This window comes from Cavia porcellus, unplaced genomic scaffold (genome assembly GCF_034190915.1).
Source record: "Cavia porcellus strain 051 isolate PalLab524CR breed Dunkin Hartley unplaced genomic scaffold, mCavPor4.1 scaffold_21, whole genome shotgun sequence".
In the NCBI taxonomy this organism is placed as follows: domain Eukaryota; kingdom Metazoa; phylum Chordata; class Mammalia; order Rodentia; family Caviidae; genus Cavia; species Cavia porcellus.
Genome location: NW_026947504.1, coordinates 3,562,734 through 3,590,668, shown reverse-complemented (window position 1 = coordinate 3,590,668; position 27,935 = coordinate 3,562,734).

Below are 27,935 nucleotides of genomic sequence, written 5' to 3'. Positions count from 1 at the left end.
GAGATCAGGAAACATGCAGTTGAAATGTAGGATAGTTTTCTGAAAAACCTCGTGGGGTGGTGCGCATTTTATGGGTGTGTAACATTACATTCACTAGTAGGAGTGAGAAAAATATCACGGGTTGGTGTGAATCATAGGGTCTGAATTAGGATAGGCAGTGAGTGGCAATGTAGGATGGAGAAAAGCACCACGGGGTGCTCAGCATGTGGAGGTCTGGAAACATGCAGTGGCAAATTAGGATAGGTTTCTGAAAAACATCGCAGGGTGGTGCGCATTGTATGGGTGTGTAAGATTACATTCACTAGTAGGAGTGAGAAAATCATCACGGGGTGGTGTGAATCATAGGGTATGAATTAGGATAGGCAGTGAGTGGCAATGTAGGATGGAGAAAAGCACCACGGGGTGGTCAGCATGGGGAGGTCAGGATACATGCAGTGGCAAAGTAGGATAGGTTTCTGAAAAACATCGCCGGGTGGTGCGCATTGTATGGGTGTGTAACATTACATTCACTAGTAGGAGTTAGAAAAACATCACGGGGTGGTGTGAATCATAGGGTCTGAATTAGGATAGGCAGTGAATGTCAATGCAGCATGGAGAAAAGCACCATGGGTTGGTCAGCATGGGGAGGTCAGGACATATGCAGTGGCAATGTAGGATAGGTTTCTAAAAAAACATCGCGGGGTGGTGCGCATTGTATGGGTGTGTAACATTAAATTCACTAGTAGGAGTGAGAAAAACATCACGGGGTGGTGTGAATCATAGGGTCTGAATTAGGATAGGCAGTGAGTGGCAATGTACGAAGGAGAAAAGCACCACGAGCTGGTGAGCATGGGGAGCTCAGGAAACATGCAGTTGAAATGTAGCATAGTTTACTGAAAAACCTCGTGGGGTGGTGCGCATTTTATGGGTGTGTAACATTACATTCACTAGTAGGAGTGACAAAAATATCACGGGTTGGTGTGATTCATAGGGTCTGAATTAGGATAGGCAGTGAGTGGCCATGTAGGATGGAGCAAAGCACCACGGGGTGGTCAGCATGGGGAGGTCAGGAAACATGCAGTGGCAGTATAGGATAGGTTTCTGAAAAACATCGAGGGGTTGTGCGCATTGTATGGGTGTGTAACATTACATTCACAAATAGGAGTGAGAAAAACATCACGGGGTGGTGTGAATCATAGGGTCTTAATTAGGATAGGCAGTGAATGGCAATGCATCATGGAGAAAAGCACCACAGGGTGGTCAGCATGGGGAAGTCAGGAAACAAGCAGTGGCAATGTAGGATAGGTATTTGAAAACCATCGTGGGGTGGTGTGCATTGTATGGGTGTGTAACATTACATTCACTAGTAGGAGTGAGAAAAACATCAAGGGGTGGTGTGAATCATAGGGTCTGAATTAGCATAGGCAGTGAGTGGCAATGTAGGATGGAGAAAAGCACCACGGCGTGGTCAGCATGGGGAGGTCAGGACAAATGCAGTGGCAATGTAGGATAGGTTTCTGAAAAACATCGCGGGGTGGTGCGCATTGTATGGGCGTGTAAGATTACATTCACTAGTAGGAGAGAGAAAAACATCACGGGGTGGTGTGAATCATAGGGTATGAATTAGGATAGGCAGTGAGTGGCAATGTAGGATGGAGAAAAGCACCACGGGGTGTTCAGCATGGGGAGGTCAGGACACATGCAGTGGCAAAGTAGGATAGGTTTCTGAAAAACATCGCCGGGTGGTGCACATTGTATGGGTGTGTAACATTACATTCACTAGGAGGAGTGAGAAAAACATCACGGGGTGGTGTGAATCATAGGGTCTGAATTAGGATAGGCAGTGAATGGCAATACAGCATGGAGAAAAGCACCACGGGGTGGTCAGCATGGGGAGGTCAGGACATATTCAGTGGCAATGTATTATAGGTTTCTAAAAAAACATCGCGGGGTGGTGCGCATTGCATTGGTGTGTAACATTACATTTACTAGTAGGAGTGAGAAAAACCTCACGGGGTGGTGTGAATCATAAGGTCTGAATTAGGATAGGCACTGAGTGGCAATGTAGGATGGAGAAAAGCAACACGGTGTGGTCAGCATTGGGAGGTCAGGAAACATGAGTGGCAATGTAGGACAGGTTTCTGAAAAACATCGAGGGGTGGTGCGCATTGTATGGGTGTGTAACATTAAATTCACTAGTAGGAAGGAGAAAAACATCACGGGGTGGTGTGAATCATAGGGTCTGAATTAGGATAGGCAGTGAGTGGCAATGTACGATGGAGAAAAACACCACGAGGTGGTCAGCATGGGGAGATCAGGAAACATGCAGTTGAAATGTAGGATAGTTTTCTGAAAAACCTCGTGGGGTGGTGCGCATTTTATGGGTGTGTAACATTACATTCACTAGTAGGAGTGAGAAAAATATCACGGGTTGGTGTGAATCATAGGGTCTGAATTAGGATAGGCAGTGAGTGGCAATGTAGGATGGAGAAAAGCACCACGGGGTGCTCAGCATGTGGAGGTCAGGAAACATGCAGTGGCAATATAGGATAGGTTTCTGAAAAACATCGAGGGGTGGTGCGCATTGTATGGGTGTGTAACATTACATTCACAAATAGGAGTGAGAAAAACATCACGGGGTGGTGTGAATCATAGGGTCTTAATTAGGATAGGCAGTGAAAGGCTATGCATCATGGAGAAAAGCACCACGGGGTGGTCAGCATGGGGAGTTCTGGAAACATGCAGTGCCAAGGTAGGATAGGTTTCTGAAAAACATCGCGGGGTGGTGAGCATTGTATGGGTGTGTAACATTACATTCACTAGTAGGAGTGAGAAAAACATCACTGGGTGATGTGAATCATAGGGTCTGAATTAAGATAGGCAGTGAGTGGCAATGTAGGATGGAGAAAAGCATGACAGGGTGGTCAGCATGGTGAGGTCAGGAAACATGCAGTGCAATGTAGGATAGATTTCTGAAAAACATCGCGGGGTGGTGCGCATTGTATGGGTGTGTAACATTACATTCACTAGTAGGAGTGAGAAAAACATCACGGGGTGGTGTGATTCATGGGGTCTGAATTAGGATAGGCAGTGAGTGGCAATGTAGAATGGAGAAAAGCACCACGGGGTGGTCAGCATGGGGAGGTCAGGACACATGCAGTGGCAATGTAGGATAGGTTTCTGAAAAACATCGCGGGGTGGTGCGCATTGTATGGGTGTGTAACATTACATTCAGTAGTAGGAGTGAGAAAAACATTATGGGATGGTGTGAATCATAGGTGCTGAATTACGATAGGCAGTGAGTGGCAATGTAGGATGGAGAAAAGCATCACGGGGTGGTCAGCATGGGGAGTTCAGGACACATGCAGTGGCAATGTAGGATAGGTTTCTGAAAAACATCGCGGGGTGGTGCGCATTGTATGCGTGTGTAACATTACATTCACTAGTAGGAGTGAGAAAAACATCACGGGGTGGTGTGAATCATAGTGTCTGAATTAGGATAGGCAGTGAGTGGCAATGTAGGATGGAGAAAAGCACCACGGTGTGGTCAGCATGGGGAGGTCAGGAAACATGCAGTGGCAATGTAGGATAGGTTTCTGAAAAACATCGCGGGGTGGTTCGCATTGTATCGGTGTGTAACATTACATTCACTAGTAGGAGTGAGAAAAACCTCACTGGGTGGTGTGAATCATAGGGTCTGAATTAGGATAAGCAGTGAGTGGCAATGTAGGATGGAGAAAAGCACCACGGGGTGGTCAGCATGGTGAGGTCAGGAAACATGCAGTGGCAATGTAGGATAGGTTTCTGAAAAACATCGCGGGGTGGTTCATATTGTATGGGCGTGTAACATTACATTCACTAGTAGGAGTGAGAAAAACATCACGCGGTGGTGTGAATCATAGGATCTGAATTAGGATAGGCAGTGAGTGGCAATGTAGGATGGAGAAAAGAACCACGGGGTGGTCAGCATGTGGAGGTCAGGAAACATGCAGTGGCAATATAGGTTAGATTTCTGAAAAACATCGCGGGGTGGTGCGCATTTTATGGGTGTGTAACATTATATTCACTAGTAGGAGTGAGAAAAACATCACGGGGTGGTGTGATTCATGGGGTCTGAATGAGGATAGGCAATGAGTGGCAATGTAGGATGGAGAAAAGCACCACGGGGTGGTCAGCATGGGGAGGTCAGGACACATGCAGTGGCAATGTAGGATAGGTTTCTGAAAAACCTCGTGGGGTGGTGCGCATTGTATCGGTGTGTAACATTAAATTCACTAGTACGAGTGAGAAAAACGTCACGGGGTGGTGTGAATCATAGGGTCTGAATTAGAATAGGCAGTGAGTGGCAATGTAGGATGGAGAAAAGCACAACGTGGTGGTCAGCATGGGGAAGTTAGGAAACATGCAGTAGCAATGTAGGATAGGTTTCTGAAAAACATCGCGGGGTGGTTCGCATTGTATGGGTGTGTAACATTACATTCACTAGTAGGAGTGAGAAAAACATCACGGGGTGGTGTGAATCATAGGGTCTGAATTAGGATAGTCAGTGAGTGGCAATGTAGGATGGAGAAAAGCACCACGGGGTGGTTAGAATGGGGAGGTCAGGACACCTTCACTGGCAATGTAGGATAGGTTTCTGAAAAACATCGCGGGTGGTGCGCATTGTATGGGTGTTTAACATTACATTCACTGGTAGGAGTGAGAAAAACATCACGGGGTGGTGTGAATCATATGGTCTGAATTATGATAGCCAGTGAGTGGCAATGTAGGATGGAGAAATGCACAATGGGGTGGTCAGCATGGGGAGGTCAGGAAACATGCAGTGGCAATGTAGGATAGGTATTTGAAAATCATCGTGGGGTGGTGCGCATTGTATGGGCGTGTAAGATTACATTCACTAGTAGGAGTGAGAAAAACATCACGGGGTGGTGTGAATCATAGGGTATGAATTAGGATAGGCAGTGAGTGGCAATGTAGGATGGAGAAAAGCACCACGGGGTGTTCAGCATGGGGAGGTCAGGACACATGCAGTGGCAAAGTAGGATAGGTTTCTGAAAAACATCGCCGGGTGGTGCACATTGTATGGGTGTGTAACATTACATTCACTAGTAGGAGTGAGAAAATCATCACGGGGTGGTGTGAATCATAGGGTCCTAATTAGGATAGGCAGTGAATGGCAATGCAGCATGGAGAAAAGCACCACGGGGTGGTCAGCATGGGGAGGTCAGGACATATTCAGTGGCAATGTATTATAGGTTTCTAAAAAAACATCGCGGGGTGGTGCGCATTGCATTGGTGTGTAACATTACATTCACTAGTAGGAGTGAGAAAAACATCACAGGGTGGTGTGAATCATAGGGTCTGAATTAGGATAGGCACTGAGTGGCAATGTAGGATGGAGAAAAGCAACACGGTGTGGTCAGCATTGGGAGGTCAGGAAACATGAGTGGAAATGTAGGACAGGTTTCATTACATTCAGGTAACATTACATTCACTAGTAGGAGTGAGAAAAACATCACAGGGTGGTGTGAATCATAGGGTCTGAATTAGGATAGGCAGTGAGTGGCAATGTACGATGGAGAAAAACACCACGAGGTGGTCAGCATGGGGAGCTCAGGAAACATGCAGTTGAAATGTAGGATAGTTTTCTGAAAAACCTCGTGGGGTGGTGCGCATTTTATGGGTGTGTAACATTACATTGACAAATAGGAGTGAGAAAAACATCACGGGGTGGTGTGAATCATAGGGTCTTAATTAGGATAGGCAGTGAATGGCAATGCATCATGGAGAAAAGCACCACGGGGTGGTCAGCATGGGGAGTTCTGGAAACATGCAGTGCCAAGGTAGGATAGGTTTCTGAAAAACATCGCGGGGTGGTGCGCATTGTATGGGTGTGTAACATTACATTCACTAGTAGGAGTGAGAAAAACATCACGGGGTGGTGTGAATCATAGGGTCTGAATTAGGATAGGCAGTGAGTGGCAATGTAGGATGGAGAAAAGCACCACGGGGTGGTTAGCATGGGGAGGTCAGGACACCTGCACTGGCAATGTAGGATAGGTTTCTGAAAAACATCGCCGGTGGTGCGCATTGTATGGGTGACTAACATTACATTCACTGGTAGGAGTGAGAAAAACATCACGGGGTGGTGTGAATCATAGGGTCTGAATTCGGATAGGCAGTGAGTGGCAATGTAGGATGGAGAAATGCACCATGGGGTGGTCAGCATGGGGAGGTCAGGAAACATGCAGTGCCCAGGTAGGATAGGTTTCTGAAAAACATCGCGGGGTGGTGCGCATTGTATGGGTTTGTAACATTACACTCAGTAGTAGGAGTGAGAAAAACATCACGGGGTGGTGTGTATCATAGGGTCTGAATTAGGATAGGCAGTGAGTGGCAATGTAGGATGGAGAAAAGAACCACTGGGTGGTCAGCATGGGGAGGTCAGGACACATGCAGTGGCAATGTAGGATAAGTTTCTGAAAAACATCGCGGGGTGGTGCGCATTGTATGGGTGTGTAACATTACATTCACTAGTAGGAGTGAGAAAAACATCACGGGGTGGTGTGAATCATAGAGTCTGAATTAAGATAGGCAGTGAGTGGCAATGTAGGATGGAGAAAAGCACGACAGGGTGGTCAGCATGGTGAGGTCAGGAAACATGCAGTCGCAATGTAGGATAGATTTCTGAAAAACATCGCGGGGTGGTGCGCATTGTATGGGTGTGTAACATTACATTCACTAGTAGGAGTGAGAAAAACATCACGGGGTGGTGTGATTCATGGGGTCTGAATTAGGATAGGCAGTGAGTGGCAATGTAGAATGGAGAAAAGCACCACGGGGTGGTCAGCATGGGGAGGTCAGGACACATGCAGTGGCAATGTAGGATAGGTTTCTGAAAAACATCGCGGGGTGGGGCGCATTGTATCGGTGTGTAACATTACAATCACTAGTAGGAGTGAGAAAAACATCACGGGGTGGTGTGAATCATAGGGTCTGAATTAGAATAGGCACTGAGTGGCAATGTAGGATGGAGAAAAGCACCACGGGTGGGTCCGCATGGGGAAGTCAGGAAACATGCAGTGGTAATGTAGGATAGGTTTCTGAAAAATATCGCGGGGTGGTTCGCATTGTATAGCTGTGTAACATTACATTCACTAGTAGGAGTGAGAAAAACATCACGGGGTGGTGTGAATCATAGTGTCTGAATTAGAATAGGCAGTGAGTGGCAATGTAGGATGGAGAAAAACACCACGGGATGGTTAGCATGGGGAGGTCAGGACACATGCACTGGCAATGTAGGATAGGTTTCTGAAAAACATCGCGGGTGGTGCGCATTGTACGGGTGTGTAACATTACATTCACTGGTAGGAGTGAGAAAAACATCACGGGGTGGTGTGAATCATAGGGTCTGAATTAGGATAGGCAGTGAGTGGCAAAGTAGGATGGAGATAAGCACCACTGGGTGGTCAGCATGGGGATGTCAGTAAACATGCAGTGGCAATGTAGGATATGTGTTTGAAAACCATCGTGGGGTTGTGTGCATTGTATGGGTGTGTAACATTACATTCACTAGTAGGAGTGAGAAAAACATCAAGGGGTGGTGTGAATCATAGGGTCTGAATTAGGATATGCAGTGAGTGGCAATGTAGGATGGAGAAAAGCACCACGGCGTGGTCAGCATGGGGAGGTCAGGACAAATGCAGTGGCAAGGTAGGATAGGTTTCTGAAAAACATCGCGGGGTGGTTCGCATTGTATGGGTGTGTAACATTACATTCACTAGTAGGAGTGAGAAAAACATCACGGGGTGGTGTGAATCATAGGGTCTGAATTAGGATAGTCAGTGAGTGGCAATGTAGGATGGAGAAAAGCACCACGGGGTGGTTAGAATGGGGATGTCAGGACACCTGCACTGGCAATGTAGGATAGGTTTCTGAAAAACATCGCGGGTGGTGCGCATTGTATGGGTGTTTAACATTACATTCACTTGTAGGAGTGAGAAAAACATCACGGGGTGGTGTGAATCATATGGTCTGAATTATGATAGCCAGTGAGTGGCAATGTAGGATGGAGAAATGCACAATGGGGTGGTCAGCATGGGGAGGTCAGGAAACATGCAGTGGCAATGTAGGATAGGTATTTGAAAACCATCGTGGGGTGGTGTGCATTGTATGGGTGTGTAACATTACATTCACTAGTAGGAGTGAGAAAAACATCAAGGGGTGGTGTGAATCATAGGGTCTGAATTAGCATAGGCAGTGAGTGGCAATGTAGGATGGAGAAAAGCACCACGGCGTGGTCAGCATGGGGAGGTCAGGACAAATGCAGTGGCAAATTAGGATAGGTTTCTGAAAAACATCGCGGGGTGGTGCGCATTGTATGGGCGTGTAAGATTACATTCACTAGTAGGAGTGAGAAAAACATCACGGGGTGGTGTGAATCATAGGCTATGAATTAGGATAGGCAGTGAGTGGCAATGTAGGATGGAGAAAAGCACCACGGGGTGTTCAGCATGGGGAGGTCAGGACACATGCAGTGGCAAAGTAGGATAGGTTTCTGAAAAACATCGCCGGGTGGTGCACATTGTATGGGTGTGTAACATTACATTCACTAGTAGGAGTGAGAAAAACATCACGGGGTGGTGTGAATCATAGGGTCCTAATTAGGATAGGCAGTGAATGGCAATGCAGCATGGAGAAAAGCACCACGGGGTGGTCAGCATGGGGAGGTCAGGACATATTCAGTGGCAATGTATTATAGGTTTCTAAAAAAACATCGCGGGGTGGTGCGCATTGCATTGGTGTGTAACATTACATTCACTAGTAGGAGTGAGAAAAACATCACAGGGTGGTGTGAATCATAGGGTCTGAATTAGGATAGGCACTGAGTGGCAATGTAGGATGGAGAAAAGCAACACGGTGTGGTCAGCATTGGGAGGTCAGGAAACATGAGTGGCAATGTAGGACAGGTTCCTGAAAAATATCGAGGGGTGGTGCGCATTGTATGGGTGTGTAACATTAAATTCACTAGTAGGAGTGAGAAAAACATCACGGGGTGGTGTGAATCATAGGGTCTGAATTAGGATAGGCAGTGAGTGGCAATGTACGATGGAGAAAATCACCACGAGGTGGTCAGCATGGGGAGCTCAGGAAACATGCAGTTGAAATGTAGGATAGTGTTCTGAAAAACCTCGTGGTGTGGTGCGCATTTTATGGGTGTGTAACATTACATTGACAAATAGGAGTGAGAAAAACATCACGGGGTGGTGTGAATCATAGGTCTTAATTAGGATAGGCAGTGAATGGCAATGCATCATGGAGAAAAGCACCACGGGGTGGTCAGCATGGGGAGTTCTGGAAACATGCAGTGCCAAGGTAGGATAGGTTTCTGAAAAACATCGCGGGGTGGTGCGCATTGTATGGGTGTGTAACATAACATTCACTAGTAGGAGTGAGAAAAACATCACGGGGTGGTGTGAATCATAGGGTCCTAATTAGGATAGGCAGTGAATGGCAATGCAGCATGGAGAAAAGCACCACGGGGTGGTCAGCATGGGGAGGTCAGGACATATTCAGTGGCAATGTATTATAGGTTTCTAAAAAAACATCGCGGGGTGGTGCGCATTGCATTGGTGTGTAACATTACATTCACTAGTAGGAGTGAGAAAAACATCACAGGGTGGTGTGAATCATAGGGTCTGAATTAGGATAGGCACTGAGTGGCAATGTAGGATGGAGAAAAGCAACACGGTGTGGTCAGCATTGGGAGGTCAGGAAACATGAGTGGCAATGTAGGACAGGTTTCTGAAAAATATCGAGGGGTGGTGCGCATTGTATGGGTGTGTAACATTAAATTCACTAGTAGGAGTGAGAAAAACATCACGGGGCGGTGTGAATCATAGGGTCTGAATTAGGATAGGCAGTGAGTGGCAATGTACGATGGAGAAAATCACCACGAGGTGGTCAGCATGGGGAGCTCAGGAAACATGCAGTTGAAATGTAGGATAGTTTTCTGAAAAACCTCGTGGGGTGGTGCGCATTTTATGGGTGTGTAACATTACATTGACAAATAGGAGTGAGAAAAACATCACGGGGTGGTGTGAATCATAGGTCTTAATTAGGATAGGCAGTGAATGGCAATGTAGGATGGAGAAATGCACCATGGGGTGGTCAGCATGGGGAGGTCAGGAAACATGCAGTGCCCAGGTAGGATAGGTTTCTGAAAAACATCGCGGGGTGGTGTGCATTGTATGGGTTTGTAACATTACACTCAGTAGTAGGAGTGAGAAAAACATCACGGGGTGGTGTGTATCATAGGGTCTGAATTAGGATAGGCAGTGAGTGGCAATGTAGGATGGAGAAAAGAACCACTGGGTGGTCAGCATGGGGAGGTCAGGACACATGCAGTGGCAATGTAGGATAGGTTTCTGAAAAACATCGCGGGGTGGTGCGCATTGTATGGGTGTGTAACATTACATTCACTAGTAGGAGTGAGAAAAACATCACTGGGTGGTGTGAATCATAGGGTCTGAATTAAGATAGGCAGTGAGTGGCAATGTAGGATGGAGAAAAGCACGACAGGGTGGTCAGCATGGTGAGGTCAGGAAACATGCAGTGGCAATGTAGGATAGATTTCTGAAAAACATCGCGGGGTTGTGCGCATTGTATGGGTGTGTAACATTACATTCACTAGTAGGAGTGAGAAAAACATCACGGGGTGGTGTGATTCATGGGGTCTGAATTAGGATAGGCAGTGAGTGGCAATGTAGAATGGAGAAAAGCACCACGGGGTGGTCAGCATGGGGAGGTCAGGACACATGCAGTGGCAATGTAGGATAGGTTTCTGAAAAACATCGCGGGGTGGGGCGCATTGTATCGGTGTGTAACATTACATTCACTAGTAAGAGTGAGAAAAACATCACGGGGTGGTGTGAATCATAGGGTCTGAATTAGAATAGGCAGTGAGTGGCAATGTAGGTTGGAGAAAAGCACCACGGGTGGGTCCGCATGGGGAAGTCAGGAAACATGCAGTGGTAATGTAGGATAGGTTTCTGAAGAATATCGCGGGGTGGTTCGCATTGTATAGCTGTGTAACATTACATTCACTAGTAGGAGTGAGAAAAACATTACGGGGTGGTGTGAATCATAGGGTCTGAATTAGGATAGGCAGTGAGTGGCAATGTAGGATGGAGAAAAACACCACGGGATGGTTAGCATGGGGAGGTCAGGACACATGCACTGGCAATGTAGGATAGGTTTCTGAAAAACATCGCGGGTGGTGCGCATTGTATGGGTGTGTAACATTACATTCACTGGTAGGAGTGAGAAAAACATCACGGGGTGGTGTGAATCATAGGGTCTGAATTAGGATAGGCAGTGAGTGGCAAAGTAGGATGGAGATAAGCACCACTGGGTGGTCAGCATGGGGATGTCAGTAAACATGCAGTGGCAATGTAGGATAGGTGTTTGAAAACCATCGTGGGGTTGTGTGCATTGTATGGGTGTGTAACATTACATTCACTAGTAGGAGTGAGAAAAACATCAAGGGGTGGTGTGATTCATAGGGTCTGAATTAGGATATGCAGTGAGTGGCAATGTAGGATGGAGAAAAGCACCACGGCGTGGTCAGCCTGGGGAGGTCAGGACAAATGCAGTGGCAAGGTAGGATAGGTTTCTGAAAAACATCGCGGGGTGGTGTGCATTATATGGGCGTGTAAGATTACATTCACTAGTAGGAGTGAGAAAAACATCACGGGGTGGTGTGAATCATAGGGTCCGAATTAGGATAGGCAGTGAGTGGCAATGTAGGATGGAGAAAAGCACCATGGGGTGTTCAGCATGGGGAGGTGAGGACACATGCAGTGGCAATGTAGGATACGTTTCTGAAAAACATCGCCGGGTGGTGCGCATTGTATGGGTGTGTAACATTACATTCACTAGTAGGAGTGAGAAAAACATCACGGGGTGGTGTGAATCATAGGGTCTGAATTAGGATAGGCAGTGAATGGCAATGCAGCATGGAGAAAAGCACCACGGGGTGGTCAGCATGGGGAGGTCAGGACATATTCAGTGGCAATGTATTATAGGTTTCTAAAAAAACATCGCGGGGTGGTGCGCATTGCATTGGTGTGTAACATTACATTCACTAGTAGGAGTGAGAAAAACATCACGGGGTGGTGTGAATCATAGGGTCTGAATTAGGATAGTCACTGAGTGTCAATGTAGGATGGAGAAAAGCAACACGGTGTGGTCAGCATTGGGAGGTCCGGAAACATGAGTGGCAATGTAGGACAGGTTTCTGAAAAACATCGAGGGGTGGTGCGCATTGTATGGGTGTGTAACATTAAATTCACTAGTAGGAGTGAGAAAAACATCACGGGGTGGTGTGAATCATAGGGTCTGAATTAGGATAGGCAGTGAGTGGCAATGTACGATGGAGAAAAACACCACGAGGTGGTCAGCATGGGGAGCTCAGGAAACATGCAGTTGAAATGTAGGATAGTTTTCTGAAAAACCTCGTGGGGTGGTGCGCATTTTATGGGTGTGTAACATTACATTCACTAGTAGGAGTGAGAAAAATAACACGGGTTGGTGTGAATCATAGGGTCTGAATTAGGATAGGCAGTGAGTGGCAATGTAGGATGGAGAAAAGCACCACGGGGTGCTCAGCATGTGAAGGTCAGGAAACATGCAGTGGCAATATAGGATAGGTTTCTGAAAAACATCGAGGGGTGGTGCGCATTGTATGGGTGTGTAACATTACATTCACAAATAGGAGTGAGAAAAACATCACGGGGTGGTGTGAATCATAGGGTCTGAATTAGGATAGGCAGTGAATGGCAATGCATCATGGAGAAAAGCACCACGGGGTGGTCAGCATGGGGAGTTCTGGAAACATGCAGTGCCAAGGTAGGATAGGTTTCTGAAAAACATCGCGGGGTGGTGCGCATTGTATGGGTTTGTAACATTACACTCAGTAGTAGGAGTGAGAAAAACATCACGGGGTGGTGTGTATCATAGGGTCTGAATTAGGATAGGCAGTGAGTGGCAATGTAGGATGGAGAAAAGCACCACTGGGTGGTCAGCATGGGGATGTCAGGACACATGCAGTGGCAATGTACGATAGGTTTCTGAAAAACATCGCGGGGTGGTGCGCATTGTATGGGTGTGTAACATTACATTCACTAGTAGGAGTGAGAAAAACATCACTGGGTGGTGTGAATCATAGGGTCTGAATTAAGATAGGCAGTGAGTGGCAATGTAGGATGGAGAAAAGCACGACAGGGTGGTCAGCATGCTGATGTCAGGAAACATGCAGTGGCAATGTAGGATAGATTTCTGAAAAACATCGCGGGGTGGTGCGCATTGTATGGGTGTGTAACATTACAATCACTAGTAGGAGTGAGAAAAACGTCACGGGGTGGTGTGATTCATGGGGTCTGAATTAGGATAGGCAGTGAGTGGCAATGTAGAATGGAGAAAAGCACCACGGTGTGGTCAGCATTGGGAGGTCAGGAAACATGAGTGGCAATGTAGGACAGGTTTCTGAAAAACATCGCGGGGTGGTGTGCATTGTATGGGCGTGTAAGATTACATTCACTAGTAGGAGTGAGAAAAACATCACGGGGTGGTGTGAATCATAGGGTCTGAATTAGGATAGGCAGTGAGTGGCAATGTAGGATGGAGAAAAGCACCATGGGGTGTTCAGCATGGGGAGGTGAGGACACATGCAGTGGCAAGGTAGGATAGGTTTCTGAAAAACATCGCCGGGTGGTGTGCATTGTATGGGTGTGTAACATTACATTCACTAGTAGGAGTGAGAAATACTTCACGGGGTGGTGTGAATCATAGGGTCTGAATTATGATACGCAGTGAATGGCAATGCTGCATGGAGAAAAGCACCACGGGGTGGTCAGCATGGGGAGGTCAGGACACATGCAGTGGCAATGTAGGACAGGTTTCTGGAAAACATCGCGGGGTGGTGCGCATTGTATGGGTGTGTAACATTACATTCACTAGTAGGAGTGAGAAAAACATCACGGGGTGGTGTGAATCATAGTGTCTGAATTACGATAGGCAGTGAGTGGCAATATAGGATGGAGAAAAGCACCACGGTGTGGTCAGCATTGGGAGGTCAGGAAACATGCAGTGGCAATGTAGGACAGGTTTCTGAAAAACATCGAGGAGTGGTGCGCATTGTATGGGTGTGTAACATTAAATTCACTAGTAGGAGTGAGAAAAACATCACGGGGTGGTGTGAATCATAGGGTCTGAATTAGGATAGGCAGTGAGTGGCAATGTACGATGGCGAAAACCACCACGAGGTGGTCAGCATGGGGAGCTCAGGAAACATGCAGTTGAAATGTAGGATAGTTTTCTGAAAAACCTCGTGGGGTGGTGCGCATTTTATGGGTGTGTAACATTACATTGACTAGTAGGAGTGAGAAAAATATCACGGGGTGGTGTGAATCATAGGGTCTGAATTAGAATAGGCAGTGAGTGGCAATGTAGGATGGAGAAAAGCACCACGGGGTGGTCAGCATGGGGAGGTCAGGAAACATGCAGTGGCAATATAGGATAGGTTCCTGAAAAACATCGAGGGGTGGTGCGCATTGTATCGGTGTGTAACATTACATTCACAAGTAGGAGTGAGAAAAAAATCACGGGGTGGTGTGAATCATAGGGACCTAATTAGGATAGGCAGTGAATGGCAATGCAGCATGGAGAAAAGCACCACGGGGTGGTCAGCATGGGGAGGTCAGGAAACATGCAGTGCCAAGGTAGGATAGGTTTCTGAAAAACATCGCGGGGTGGTGCGCATTGTATGGGTGTGTAACATTACACTCACTAGTAGGAGTGAGAAAAACATCACGGGGTGGTGTGAATCATAGGGTCTGAATTAGGATAGGCAGTGAGTGGCAATGTAGGATGAAGAAAAGCACCATGGGGTGTTCAGCATGAGGAGGTCAGGAAACATGCAGTGCCAAGGTAGGATAGGTTTCTGAAAAACATGGCAGGGTTGTGCGCATTGTATGGGTGTGTTACATAACACTCACTAGTAGGAGTGAGAAAAACATCACGGGGTGGTGTGTATCATAGGGTCTGAATTAGGATAGGCAGTGAGTGGCAATGTAGGATGGAGAAAAGCACCACGGGGTGGTCAGCATGGGGAGGTCAGGACAAATGCAGTGGCAATGTAGGATAGGTTTCTGAAAAACATCGCGGGGTGGTGCGCATTGTATGGGTGTGTAACATTACAATCACTAGTAGGAGTGAGAAAAACGTCACGGGGTGGTGTGATTCATGGGGTCTGAATTAGGATAGGCAGGGAGTGGCAATGTAGAATGGAGAAAAGCACCACGGTGTGGTCAGCATGGGGAGGTCAGGACACATGCAGTGGCAATGTAGGAGAGGTTTCTGGAAAACATCGCGGGGTGGTGCGCATTGTATGGGTGTGTAACATTACATTCACTAGTAGGAGTGAGAAAAACATCACGGGGTGGTGTGAATCATAGTGTCTGAATTAGGATAGGCAGTGAGTGGCAATATAGGATGGAGAAAAGCACCACGGTGTGGTCAGCATTGGGATGGCAGGAAACATGCAGTGGCAATGTAGGACAGGTTTCTGAAAAACATCGAGGAGTGGTGCGCATTGTATGGGTGTGTAACATTAAATTCACTAGTAGGAGTGAGAAAAACATCACGGGGTGGTGTGAATCATAGGGTCTGAATTAGGATAGGCAGTGAGTGGCAATGTACGATGGCGAAAACCACCACGAGGTGGTCAGCATGGGGAGCTCAGGAAACATGCAGTTGAAATGTAGGATAGTTTTCTGAAAAACCTCGTGGGGTGGTGCGCATTTTATGGGTGTGTAACATTACATTCACTAGTAGGAGTGAGAAAAATATCACGGGGTGGTGTGAATCATAGGGTCTGAATTAGAATAGGCAGTGAGTGGCAATGTAGGAAGGAGAAAAGCACCACGGGGTGGTCAGCATGGGGAGGTCAGGAAACATGCAGTGGCAATATAGGATAGGTTCCTGAAAAACATCGAGGGGTGGTGCGCATTGTATGGGTGTGTAACATTACATTCACTAGTAGGAGTGAGAAAAACATCACGGGGTGGTGTGAATCATAGGGTCTGAATTAGGATAGGCAGTGAGTGGCAATGTAGGATGGAGAAAAGCACCACGGGGTGGTTAGCATGGGGAGGTCAGGACACCTGCACTGGCAATGTAGGATAGGTTTCTGAAAAACATCGCCGGTGGTGCGCATTGTATGGGTGTGTAACATTACATTCACTGGTAGGAGTGAGAAAAACATCACGGGGTGGTGTGAATCATAGGGTCTGAATTCGGATAGGCAGTGAGTGGCAATGTAGGATGGAGAAATGCACCATGGGGTGGTCAGCATGGGGAGGTCAGGAAACATGCAGTGCCCAGGTAGGATAAGTTTCTGAAAAACATCGCGGGGTGGTGCGCATTGTATGGGTTTGTAACATTACACTCAGTAGTAGGAGTGAGAAAAACATCACGGGGTGGTGTGTATCATAGGGTCTGAATTAGGATAGGCAGTGAGTTGCAATGTAGGATGGAGAAAAGAACCACTGGGTGGTCAGCATGGGGAGGTCAGGACACATGCAGTGGCAATGTAGGATAAGTTTCTGAAAAACATCGCGGGGTGGTGCGCATTGTATGGGTGTGTAACATTACATTCACTAGTAGGAGTGAGAAAAACATCACGGGGTGGTGTGAATCATAGGGTCTGAATTAAGATAGGCAGTGAGTGGCAATGTAGGATGGAGAAAAGCACGACAGGGTGGTCAGCATGGTGAGGTCAGGAAACATGCAGTGGCAATGTAGGATAGATTTCTGAAAAACATCGCGGGGTGGTGCGCATTGTATGGGTGTGTAACATTACATTCACTAGTAGGAGTGAGAAAAACATCACGGGGTGGTGTGATTCATGGGGTCTGAATTAGGATAGGCAGTGAGTGGCAATGTAGAATGGAGAAAAGCACCACGGGGTGGTCAGCATGGGGAGGTCAGGACACATGCAGTGGCAATGTAGGATAGGTTTCTGAAAAACATCGCGGGGTGGGGCGCATTGTATCGGTGTGTAACATTACATTCACTAGTAGGAGTGAGAAAAACATCACGGGGTGGTGTGAATCATAGGGTCTGAATTAGAATAGGCAGTGAGTGGCAATGTAGGATGGAGAAAAGCACCACGGGTGGGTCCGCATGGGGAAGTCAGGAAACATGCAGTGGTAATGTAGGATAGGTTTCTGAAAAATATCGCGGGGTGGTTCGCATTGTATAGCTGTGTAACATTACATTCACTAGTAGGAGTGAGAAAAACATCACGGGGTGGTGTGAATCATAGGGTCTGAATTAGGATAGGCAGTGAGTGGCAATGTAGGATGGAGAAAAACACCACGGGATGGTTAGCATGGGGAGGTCAGGACACATGCACTGGCAATGTAGGATAGGTTTCTGAAAAACATCGCGGGTGGTGCACATTGTACGGGTGTGTAACATTACATTCACTGGTAGGAGTGAGAAAAACATCACGGGGTGGTGTGAATCATAGGGTCTGAATTAGGATAGGCAGTGAGTGGCAAAGTAGGATGGAGATAAGCACCACTGGGTGGTCAGCATGGGGATGTCAGTAAACATGCAGTGGCAATGTAGGATAGGTGTTTGAAAACCATCGTGGGGTTGTGTGCATTGTATGGGTGTGTAACATTACATTCACTAGTAGGAGTGAGAAAAACATCAAGGGGTGGTGTGAATCATAGGGTCTGAATTAGGATATGCAGTGAGTGGCAATGTAGGATGGAGAAAAGCACCACGGCGTGGTCAGCATGGGGAGGTCAGGACAAATGCAGTGGCAAGGTAGGATAGGTTTCTGAAAATCATCGCGGGGTGGTTCGCATTGTATGGGTGTGTAACATTACATTCACTAGTAGGAGTGAGAAAAACATCACGGGGTGGTGTGAATCATAGGGTCTGAATTAGGATAGTCAGTGAGTGGCAATGTAGGATGGAGAAAAGCACCACGGCGTGGTTAGAATGGGGAGGTCAGGACACCTGCACTGGCAATGTAGGATAGGTTTCTGAAAAACATCGCGGGTGGTGCGCATTGTATGGGTGTTTAACATTACATTCACTTGTAGGAGTGAGAAAAACATCACGGGGTGGTGTGAATCATATGGTCTGAATTATGATAGCCAGTGAGTGGCAATGTAGGATGGAGAAATGCACAATGGGATGGTCAGCATGGGGAGGTCAGGAAACATGCAGTGGCAATGTAGGATAGGTATTTGAAAACCATCGTGGGGTGGTGTGCATTGTATGGGTGTGTAACATTACATTCACTAGTAGGAGTGAGAAAAACATCAAGGGGTGGTGTGAATCATAGGGTCTGAATTAGCATAGGCAGTGAGTGGCAATGTAGGATGGAGAAAAGCACCACGGCGTGGTCAGCATGGGGAGGTCAGGACAAATGCAGTGGCAAATTAGGATAGGTTTCTGAAAAACATCGCGGGGTGGTGCGCATTGTATGGGCGTGTAAGATTACATTCACTAGTTGGAGTGAGAAAAACATCACGGGGTGGTGTGAATCATAGGCTATGAATTAGGATAGGCAGTGAGTGGCAATGTAGGATGGAGAAAAGCACCACGGGGTGTTCAGCATGGGGAGGTCAGGACACATGCAGTGGCAAAGTAGGATAGGTTTCTGAAAAACATCGCCGGGTGGTGCACATTGTATGGGTGTGTAACATTACATTCACTAGTAGGAGTGAGAAAAACATCACGGGGTGGTGTGAATCATAGGGTCCTAATTAGGATAGGCAGTGAATGGCAATGCAGCATGGAGAAAAGCACCACGGGGTGGTCAGCATGGGGAGGTCAGGACATATTCAGTGGCAATGTATTATAGGTTTCTAAAAAAACATCGCGGGGTGGTGCGCATTGCATTGGTGTGTAACATTACATTCACTAGTAGGAGTGAGAAAAACATCACAGGGTGGTGTGAATCATAGGGTCTGAATTAGGATAGGCACTGAGTGGCAATGTAGGATGGAGAAAAGCAACACGGTGTGGTCAGCATTGGGAGGTCAGGAAACATGAGTGGCAATGTAGGACAGGTTTCTGAAAAATATCGAGGGGTGGTGCGCATTGTATGGGTGTGTAACATTAAATTCACTAGTAGGAGTGAGAAAAACATCACGGGGCGGTGTGAATCATAGGGTCTGAATTAGGATAGGCAGTGAGTGGCAATGTACGATGGAGAAAATCACCACGAGGTGGTCAGCATGGGGAGCTCAGGAAACATGCATTTGAAATGTAGGATAGTTTTCTGAAAAACCTCGTGGGGTGGTGCGCATTTTATGGGTGTGTAACATTACATTGACAAATAGGAGTGAGAAAAACATCACGGGGTGGTGTGAATCATAGGTCTTAATTAGGATAGGCAGTGAATGGCAATGCATCATGGAGAAAAGCACCACGGGGTGGTCAGTATGGGGAGTTCTGGAAACATGCAGTGCCAAGGTAGGATAGGTTTCTGAAAAACATCGCGGGGTGGTGCGCATTGTATGGGTGTGTAACATTACATTCACTAGTAGGAGTGAGAAAAACATCACGGGGTGGTGTGAATCATAGGGTCTGAATTAGGATAGGCAGTGAGTGGCAATGTAGGATGGAGAAAAGCACCACGGGGTGGTTAGCATGGGGAGGTCAGGACACCTGCACTGGCAATGTAGGATAGGTTTCTGAAAAACATCGCCGGTGGTGCGCATTGTATGGGTGTGTAACATTACATTCACTGGTAGGAGTGAGAAAAACATCACGGGGTGGTGTGAATCATAGGGTCTGAATTAGGATAGGCAGTGAGTGGCAATGTAGGATGGAGAAATGCACCATGGGGTGGTCAGCATGGGGAGGTCAGGAAACATGCAGTGCCCAGGTAGGATAGGTTTCTGAAAAACATCGCGGGGTGGTGTGCATTGTATGGGTTTGTAACATTACACTCAGTAGTAGGAGTGAGAAAAACATCACGGGGTGGTGGGTATCATAGGGTCTGAATTAGGATAGGCAGTGAGTGGCAATGTAGGATGGAGAAAAGAACCACTGGGTGGTCAGCATGGGGAGGTCAGGACACATGCAGTGGCAATGTAGGATAGGTTTCTGAAAAACATCGCGGGGTGGTGCGCATTGTATGGGTGTGTAACATTACATTCACTAGTAGGAGTGAGAAAAACATCACTGGGTGGTGTGAATCATAGGGTCTGAATTAAGATAGGCAGTGAGTGGCAATGTAGGATGGAGAAAAGCACGACAGGGTGGTCAGCATGGTGAGGTCAGGAAACATGCAGTGGCAATGTAGGATAGATTTCTGAAAAACATCGCGGGGTGGTGCGCATTGTATGGGTGTGTAACATTACATTCACTAGTAGGAGTGAGAAAAACATCACGGGGTGGTGTGATTCATGGGGTCTGAATTAGGATAGGCAGTGAGTGGCAATGTAGAATGGAGAAAAGCACCACGGGGTGGTCAGCATGGGGAGGTCAGGACACATGCAGTGGCAATGTAGGATAGGTTTCTGAAAAACATCGCGGGGTGGGGCGCATTGTATCGGTGTGTAACATTACATTCACTAGTAAGAGTGAGAAAAACATCACGGGGTGGTGTGAATCATAGGGTCTGAATTAGAATAGGCAGTGAGTGGCAATGTAGGTTGGAGAAAAGCACCACGGGTGGGTCCGCATGGGGAAGTCAGGAAACATGCAGTGGTAATGTAGGATAGGTTTCTGAAAAATATCGCGGGGTGGTTCGCATTGTATAGCTGTGTAACATTACATTCACTAGTAGGAGTGAGAAAAACATCACGGGGTGGTGTGAATCATAGGGTCTGAATTAGGATAGGCAGTGAGTGGCAATGTAGGATGGAGAAAAACACCACGGGATGGTTAGCATGGGGAGGTCAGGACACATGCACTGGCAATGTAGGATAGGTTTCTGAAAAACATCGCGGGTGGTGCGCATTGTATGGGTGTGTAACATTACATTCACTGGTAGGAGTGAGAAAAACATCACGGGGTGGTGTGAATCATAGGGTCTGAATTAGGATAGGCAGTGAGTGGCAAAGTAGGATGGAGATAAGCACCACTGGGTGGTCAGCATGGGGATGTCAGTAAACATGCAGTGGCAATGTAGGATAGGTGTTTGAAAACCATCGTGGGGTTGTGTGCATTGTATGGGTGTGTAACATTACATTCACTAGTAGGAGTGAGAAAAACATCAAGGGGTGGTGTGAATCATAGGGTCTGAATTAGGATATGCAGTGAGTGGCAATGTAGGATGGAGAAAAGCACCACGGCGTGGTCAGCATGGGGAGGTCAGGACAAATGCAGTGGCAAGGTAGGATAGGTTTCTGAAAAACATCGCGGGGTGGTGTGCATTATATGGGCGTGTAAGATTACATTCACTAGTAGGAGTGAGAAAAACATCACGGGGTGGTGTGAATCATAGGGTCCGAATTAGGATAGGCAGTGAGTGGCAATGTAGGATGGAGAAAAGCACCATGGGGTGTTCAGCATGGGGAGGTGAGGACACATGCAGTGGCAATGTAGGATACGTTTCTGAAAAACATCGCCGGGTGGTGCGCATTGTATGGGTGTGTAACATTACATTCACTAGTAGGAGTGAGAAAAACATCACGGGGTGGTGTGAATCATAGGGTCTGAATTAGGATAGGCAGTGAATGGCAATGCAGCATGGAGAAAAGCACCACGGGGTGGTCAGCATGGGGAGGTCAGGACATATTCAGTGGCAATGTATTATAGGTTTCTAAAAAAACATCGCGGGGTGGTGCGCATTGCATTGGTGTGTAACATTACATTCACTAGTAGGAGTGAGAAAAACATCACGGGGTGGTGTGAATCATAGGGTCTGAATTAGGATAGGCAGTGAGTGGCAATGTACGATGGAGAAAAACACCACGAGGTGGTCAGCATGGGGAGCTCAGGAAACATGCAGTTGAAATGTAGGATAGTTTTCTGAAAAACCTCGTGGGGTGGTGCGCATTTTATGGGTGTGTAATATTACATTCACTAGTAGGAGTGAGAAAAATAACACGGGTTGGTGTGAATCATAGGGTCTGAATTAGGATAGGCAGTGAGTGGCAATGTAGGATGGAGAAAAGCACCACGGGGTGCTCAGCATGTGAAGGTCAGGAAACATGCAGTGGCAATATAGGATAGGTTTCTGAAAAACATCGAGGGGTGGTGCGCATTGTATGGGTGTGTAACATTACATTCACAAATAGGAGTGAGAAAAACATCACGGGGTGGTGTGAATCATAGGGTCTTAATTAGGATAGGCAGTGAATGGCAATGCATCATGGAGAAAAGCACCACGGGGTGGTCAGCATGGGGAGTTCTGGAAACATGCAGTGCCAAGGTAGGATAGGTTTCTGAAAAACATCGCGGGGTGGTGCGCATTGTATGGGTTTGTAACATTACACTCAGTAGTAGGAGTGAGAAAAACATCACGGGGTGGTGTGTATCATTGGGTCTGAATTAGGATAGGCAGTGAGTGGCAATGTAGGATGGAGAAAAGCACCACTGGGTGGTCAGCATGGAGAGGTCAGGACACATGCAGTGGCAATGTACGATAGGTTTCTGAAAAACATCGCGGGGTGGTGCGCATTGTATGGGTGTGTAACATTACATTCACTAGTAGGAGTGAGAAAAACATCACTGGGTGGTGTGAATCATAGTGTCTGAATTAAGATAGGCAGTGAGTGGCAATGTAGGATGGAGAAAAGCACGACAGGGTGGTCAGCATGCTGATGTCAGGAAACATGCAGTGGCAATGTAGGATAGATTTCTGAAAAACATCGCGGGGTGGTGCGCATTGTATGGGTGTGTAACATTACAATCACTAGTAGGAGTGAGAAAAACGTCACGGGGTGGTGTGATTCATGGGGTCTGAATTAGGATAGGCAGTGAGTGGCAATGTAGAATGGAGAAAAGCACCACGGTGTGGTCAGCATTGGGAGGTCAGGAAACATGAGTGGCAATGTAGGACAGATTTCTGAAAAACATCGCGGGGTGGTGTGCATTGTATGGGCGTGTAAGATTTCATTCACTAGTAGGAGTGAGAAAAACATCACGGGGTGGTGTGAATCATAGGGTCTGAATTAGGATAGGCAGTGAGTGGCAATGTAGGATGGAGAAAAGCACCATGGGGTGTTCAGCATGGGGAGGTGAGGACACATGCAGTGGCAAGGTAGGATAGGTTTCTGAAAAACATCGCCGGGTGGTGTGCATTGTATGGGTGTGTAACATTACATTCACTAGTAGGAGTGAGAAATACATCACGGGGTGGTGTGAATCATAGGGTCTGAATTATGATACGCAGTGAATGGCAATGCTGCATGGAGAAAAGCACCACGGGGTGGTCTGCATGGGGAGGTCAGGACACATGCAGTGGCAATGTAGGACAGGTTTCTGGAAAACATCGCGGGGTGGTGCGCATTGTATGGGTGTGTAACATTACATTCACTAGTAGGAGTGAGAAAAACATCACGGGGTGGTGTGAATCATAGTGTCTGAATTAGGATAGGCAGTGAGTGGCAATATAGGATGGAGAAAAGCACCACGGTGTGGTCAGCATTGGGAGGTCAGGAAACATGCAGTGGCAATGTAGGACAGGTTTCTGAAAAACATCGAGGAGTGGTGCGCATTGTATGGGTGTGTAACATTAAATTCACTAGTAGGAGTGAGAAAAACATCACGGGGTGGTGTGAATCATAGGGTCTGAATTAGGATAGGCAGTGAGTGGCAATGTACGATGGCGAAAACCACCACGAGGTGGTCAGCATGGGGAGCTCAGGAAACATGCAGTTGAAATGTAGGATAGTTTTCTGAAAAACCTCGTGGGGTGGTGCGCATTTTATGGGTGTGTAACATTACATTCACTAGTAGGAGTGAGAAAAATATCACGGGGTGGTGTGAATCATAGGGTCTGAATTAGAATAGGCAGTGAGTGGCAATGTAGGATGGAGAAAAGCACCACGGGGTGGTCAGCATGGGGAGGTCAGGAAACATGCAGTGGCAATATAGGATAGGTTCCTGAAAAACATCGAGGGGTGGTGCGCATTGTATGGGTGTGTAACATTACATTCACAAGTAGGAGTGAGAAAAAAATCACGGGGTGGTGTGAATCATAGGGACCTAATTAGGATAGGCAGTGAATGGCAATGCAGCATGGAGAAAAGCACCACGGGGTGGTCAGCATGGGGAGGTCAGGAAACATGCAGTGCCAAGGTAGGATAGGTTTCTGAAAAACATCGCGGGGTGGTGCGCATTGTATGGGTGTGTAACATTACACTCACTAGTAGGAGTGAGAAAAACATCACGGGGTGGTGTGAATCATAGGGTCTGAATTAGGATAGGCAGTGAGTGGCAATGTAGGATGAAGAAAAGCACCATGGGGTGTTCAGCATGAGGAGGTCAGGAAACATGCAGTGCCAAGGTAGGATAGGTTTCTGAAAAACATGGCAGGGTTGTGCGCATTGTATGGGTGTGTTACATAACACTCACTAGTAGGAGTGAGAAAAACATCACGGGGTGGTGTGTATCATAGGGTCTGAATTAGGATAGGCAGTGAGTGGCAATGTAGGATGGAGAAAAGCACCACGGGGTGGTCAGCATGGGGAGGTCAGGACAAATGCAGTGGCAATGTAGGATAGGTTTCTGAAAAACATCGCGGGGTGGTGCGCATTGTATGGGTGTGTAACATTACAATCACTAGTAGGAGTGAGAAAAACGTCACGGGGTGGTGTGATTCATGGGGTCTGAATTAGGATAGGCAGTGAGTGGCAATGTAGAATGGAGAAAAGCACCACGGTGTGGTCAGCATTGCGAGGTCTGGAAACATGAGTGGCAATGTAGGACAGGTTTCTGAAAAACATCGCGGGGTGGTGTGCATTGTATGGGCGTGTAAGATTACATTCACTAGTAGGAGTGAGAAAAACATCACGGGGTGGTGTGAATCATAGTGTCTGAATTAGGATAGGCAGTGAGTGGCAATATAGGATGGAGAAAAGCACCACGGTGTGGTCAGCATTGGGATGTCAGGAAACATGCAGTGGCAATGTAGGACAGGTTTCTGAAAAACATCGAGGAGTGGTGCGCATTGTATGGGTGTGTAACATTAAATTCACTAGTAGGAGTGAGAAAAACATCACGGGGTGGTGTGAATCATAGGGTCTGAATTAGGATAGGCAGTGAGTGGCAATGTACGATGGCGAAAACCACCACGAGGTGGTCAGCATGGGGAGCTCAGGAAACATGCAGTTGAAATGTAGGATAGTTTTCTGAAAAACCTCGTGGGGTGGTGCGCATTTTATGGGTGTGTAACATTACATTCACTAGTAGGAGTGAGAAAAATATCACGGGGTGGTGTGAATCATAGGGTCTGAATTAGAATAGGCAGTGAGTGGCAATGTAGGATGGAGAAAAGCACCACGGGGTGGTCAGCATGGGGAGGTCAGGAAACATGCAGTGGCAATATAGGATAGGTTCCTGAAAAACATCGAGGGGTGGTGCGCATTGTATGGGTGTGTAACATTACATTCACAAGTAGGAGTGAGAAAAAAATCACGGGGTGGTGTGAATCATAGGGACCTAATTAGGATAGGCAGTGAATGGCAATGCAGCATGGAGAAAAGCACCACGGGGTGGTCAGCATGGGGAGGTCAGGAAACATGCAGTGCCAAGGTAGGATAGGTTTCTGAAAAACATCGCGGGGTGGTGCGCATTGTATGGGTGTGTAACATTACACTCACTAGTAGGAGTGAGAAAAACATCACGGGGTGGTGTGAATCATAGGGTCTGAATTAGGATAGGCAGTGAGTGGCAATGTAGGATGAAGAAAAGCACCATGGGGTGTTCAGCATGAGGAGGTCAGGAAACATGCAGTGCCAAGGTAGGATAGGTTTCTGAAAAACATGGCAGGGTTGTGCGCATTGTATGGGTGTGTTACATAACACTCACTAGTAGGAGTGAGAAAAACATCACGGGGTGGTGTGTATCATAGGGTCTGAATTAGGATAGGCAGTGAGTGGCAATGTAGGATGGAGAAAAGCACCACGGGGTGGTCAGCATGGGGAGGTCAGGACAAATGCAGTGGCAATGTAGGATAGGTTTCTGAAAAACATCGCGGGGTGGTGCGCATTGTATGGGTGTGTAACATTACAATCACTAGTAGGAGTGAGAAAAACGTCACGGGGTGGTGTGATTCATGGGGTCTGAATTAGGATAGGCAGTGAGTGGCAATGTAGAATGGAGAAAAGCACCACGGTGTGGTCAGCATTGGGAGGTCAGGAAACATGAGTGGCAATGTAGGACAGGTTTCTGAAAAACATCGCGGGGTGGTGTGCATTGTATGGGCGTGTAAGATTACATTCACTAGTAGGAGTGAGAAAAACATCACGGGGTGGTGTGAATCATAGGGTCTGAATTAGGATAGGCAGTGAGTGGCAATGTAGGATGGAGAAAAGCACCATGGGGTGTTCAGCATGGGGAGGTGAGGACACATGCAGTGGCAAGGTAGGATAGGTTTCTGAAAAACATCGCCGGGTGGTGTGCATTGTATGGGTGTGTAACATTACATTCACTAGTAGGAGTGAGAAAAACATCACGGGGTGGTGTGAATCATAGGGTCTGAATTATGATACGCAGTGAATGGCAATGCTGCATGGAGAAAAGCACCACGGGGTGGTCAGCATGGGGAGGTCAGGACACATGCAGTGGCAATGTAGGACAGGTTTCTGGAAAACATCGCGGGGTGGTGCGCATTGTATGGGTGTGTAACATTACATTCACTAGTAGGAGTGAGAAAAACATCACGGGGTGGTGTGAATCATAGTGTCTGAATTAGGATAGGCAGTGAGTGGCAATATAGGATGGAGAAAAGCACCACGGTGTGGTCAGCATTGGGAGGTCAGGAAACATGCAGTGGCAATGTAGGACAGGTTTCTGAAAAACATCGAGGAGTGGTGCGCATTGTATGGGTGTGTAACATTAAATTCACTAGTAGGAGTGAGAAAAACATCACGGGGTGGTGTGAATCATAGGGTCTGAATTAGGATAGGCAGTGAGTGGCAATGTACGATGGCGAAAACCACCACGAGGTGGTCAGCATGGGGAGCTCAGGAAACATGCAGTTGAAATGTAGGATAGTTTTCTGAAAAACCTCGTGGGGTGGTGCGCATTTTATGGGTGTGTAACATTACATTCACTAGTAGGAGTGAGAAAAATATCACGGGGTGGTGTGAATCATAGGGTCTGAATTAGAATAGGCAGTGAGTGGCAATGTAGGATGGAGAAAAGCACCACGGGGTGGTCAGCATGGGGAGGTCAGGAAACATGCAGTGGCAATATAGGATAGGTTCCTGAAAAACATCGAGGGGTGGTGCGCATTGTATGGGTGTGTAACATTACATTCACAAGTAGGAGTGAGAAAAAAATCACGGGGTGGTGTGAATCATAGGGACCTAATTAGGATAGGCAGTGAATGGCAATGCAGCATGGAGAAAAGCACCACGGGGTGGTCAGCATGGGGAGGTCAGGAAACATACAGTGCCAAGGTAGGATAGGTTTCTGAAAAACATCGCGGGGTGGTGCGCATTGTATGGGTGTGTAACATTACACTCACTAGTAGGAGTGAGAAAAACATCACGGGGTGGTGTGAATCATAGGGTCTGAATTAGGATAGGCAGTGAGTGGCAATGTAGGATGAAGAAAAGCACCATGGGGTGTTCAGCATGAGGAGGTCAGGAAACATGCAGTGCCAAGGTAGGATAGGTTTCTGAAAAACATGGCAGGGTTGTGCGCATTGTATGGGTGTGTTACATAACACTCACTAGTAGGAGTGA